Source organism: Arachis hypogaea, chromosome 3 (genome assembly GCF_003086295.3).
Source record: "Arachis hypogaea cultivar Tifrunner chromosome 3, arahy.Tifrunner.gnm2.J5K5, whole genome shotgun sequence".
NCBI lineage: Eukaryota > Viridiplantae > Streptophyta > Magnoliopsida > Fabales > Fabaceae > Arachis > Arachis hypogaea.
In genome coordinates, this window is record NC_092038.1 from 106450211 (window position 1) to 106453256 (window position 3046).

General features: G+C 42.4%; 1 non-coding gene across 1 annotated transcript; it reads right to left on the reverse strand.

The window, feature by feature from the left end:
* Nucleotides 1-448: 448 nt before the first annotated feature.
* On the reverse strand, nt 449-556 carry LOC112794016 (small nucleolar RNA R71). Its single transcript, XR_003198698.1, has one exon. It is a non-coding gene; the product is annotated as a small nucleolar RNA R71 (small nucleolar RNA).
* Nucleotides 557-3046: the final 2490 nt, after the last annotated feature.

Genomic DNA, 3046 nt, shown 5'->3' on the forward strand with positions numbered 1-3046 from the left:
ACTCTCTGTAGAGGACCTAACAGAAATCTTCAAAGAAGAAGACATGGCAGCCGAAAACAACAACAATGCCAACAATGCAAGGAAGGTGCTGGGTGACTTTACTGCACCTACTCCCGACTTCTATGGGAGAAACATCTCCATCCCTACCATTAGAGCAAACAACTTTGAGCTTAAGCCTCAATTAGTTTCTCTAATGTAACAGAATTGCAAGTTCCATGGACTTCCATTGGAAGATCCTCATCAGTTTTTAGCTGAATTCTTGCAAATCTGTGACACTGTCAAGACCAATGGGGTTAACCCTGAGGTCTACAGACTTATGCTATTCCCTTTTGCTGTAAGAGACAGAGCTAGGATATGGTTGGATTCACAACCTAAAGAAAGCCTGAACTCTTGGAAAAAGCTAGTCAATGCCTTCTTGGCAAAGTTCTTTCCACCTCAAAAATTGAGTAAGCTTAGAGTGGAAGTCCAAACCTTCAGACAGAAGGAAGGTGAATCCCTCTATGAAGCTTGGGAAAGATACAAACAATTGATCAGAAAGTGTCCTTCTAACATGCTTTCTGAGTGGAGCATCATAGGTATCTTCTATGATGGCCTGTCTGAACTGTCCAAGATGTCATTGGATAGCTCTGCTGGAGGATCTCTTCATCTGAAAAAGACGCCTGCAGAAGCTCAAGAACTCATTGAAATGGTTGCAAATAACCAATTCATGTACACTTCTGAAAGGAATCATGTGAACAATGGGATGAATCAGAAGAAAGGAGTTCTTGAGAGTGATACTCTGAATGCCATATTGGCTCAGAACAAAATATTGACTCAGCAAGTCAATATGATTTCTCAAAGTCTGTCTGGAATGCAAGCTGCACCAGGCAGTACTAAGGACGCTTCATCTGAAGAAGAAGCTTATGATCCTGAAAACCCTTCAATGGAAGAGGTGAATTACATGGGAGAACCCTATAGAAACACCTATAATCCTTCATGGAGAAATCATCCAAATCTCTCATGGAAAGATCAACAGAGACCTCAACAAGGTTTCAACAACAATAATGGTGGAAGAAACAGGTTTAGCAATGGCAAGCCTTTTCCATCATCTTCTCAGCAACAGACAGAGGATTCTAAGCAGAGCCACTCTGACTTCGCAACCATGGTCTCTGATCTAATCAAAACCACTCAAAGTTTCATGACTGAAATAAGGTCCTCCATTAGAAACTTGGAGGCACAAGTGGGTCAGCTGAGTAAGAAAGTTACTGAACTCCCTCCTAGTACTCTTCCAAGCAATACAGAAGAGAATCCAAAAGGAGAGTGCAAGGCCATCAACATGGCCGAATTTGGAGAGGAGGAAAAGGCAGTGATCGCCACTGAGGAAGACCTCAATGGACGTCCACTGACCTCCAATGAGTTCCTAATGAGGAACCATGGGAATCTGAGGCTCACACTGAAACCATAGAGATTCCATTGGATTTACTTCTGCCATTCATGAGCTCTGATGAGTATTCTTCCTCTGAAGAGGATGAAGATGTCACTGAAGAGCAAGTTGCTAAGTACCTTGGAGCAATCATGAAGCTAAATGACAAGTTATTTGGTAATGAGACTTGGGAGGAAGAACCCCCTTTGCTCACCAAAGAACTGGCTGACTTGTCTAGGCAAAAACTACCTCAAAAGAGACAGGACCCTAGGAAGTTCTCAATACCTTGTACAATAGACACCATGACCTTCAAGAAGGCTCTGTGTGACCTAGGGTCAAGCATAAACCTCATGCCTCTCTCTGTAATGGAGAAGCTAGGGATCTTTGAGGTACAAGCTGTAAGAATCTTACTAGAGATGGCAGACAATTCAAGAAAACAAGCTTATGGAGTTGTAGAGGATGTTCTGATAAAAGTTGAAGACCATTACATCCCTGCTGATTTTATAGTCCTAGAGACTGGGAAGTGCATGGATGAATCAATCATCCTTGGCAGACCCTTCCTAGCCACAGCAAAGGCTGTGATTGATGTTGACAGAGGAGAATTGATCATTCAAGTGAATGAAGAATCCTTTGTGTTTAAGGCTCAAGGATATCCCTCTGTAACCATGGAGAGGAAGCATGAAGAGCTTCTCTCAAAACAGAGTCAAACAGAGCCCCCACAGTCAAACTCTATGTTTGGTGTTGGGAGGTTCCAACATTGCTCTGAGTATCTGTGAGGCTCCATTAGAGCCCACTGTCAAGCTACTGACATTAAAGAAGCGCTTGTTGGGAGGAAATCTGATGAGCGGATAATTTGTACGCTTTTTGGCATTGTTTTTAGTATGTTTTTAGTATGATCTAGTTAGTTTTTAGTATATTTTTATTAGTTTTTAGCTAAAATTCACTTTTCTGGACTTTACTATGAGTTTGTGTGTTTTTCTATGATTTCAGGTATTTTCTGGCTGAAATTGAGGGACCTGAGCAAAAATCTGATTCAGAGACTAAAAAGGGCTGCAGCTGCTGTTGGATTCTGACCTCCCTGCACTCAAAGTGGATTTTCTGGAGCTAAAAAAGCCCAATTGGCGCGCTCTCAACGGCGTTGGAAAATAGACATCCTGGGCTTTCCAGCAATATATGATAGTCCATACGTTGCCCAAGATTTGATGGCCCAAACCGGCGTTCAAAGTCACCATCAGAATTCCCAGCGTTAAACGCCGGAACTGGCACAAGGATGGGAGTTAAACGCCCAAACTGGCACCAAAGCTGGCGTTTAACTCCAAGAAGAGTCTCTACACGAAAATGCTTCAATGCTCAGCCCAAGCACACACCAAGTGGGCCCGGAAGTGGATTTTTATGTCATTTACTCATCTCTGTAAACCCTAGGCTACTAGTTCTCTATATATAGGACCTTTTACTATTGTATTTTCATCTTCAGATCTTTGGAGTCTTTTGATCTTTAGATCTTTTGATCACTTTGGGAGGCTGGCCATTCGGCCATGCCTAGACCTTGTTCTTATGTATTTTCAACGGTGGAGTTTCTACACACCATAGATTAAGGTGTGGAGCTCTGCTGTACCTCGAGTATTAATGCAATTACTATCTTTC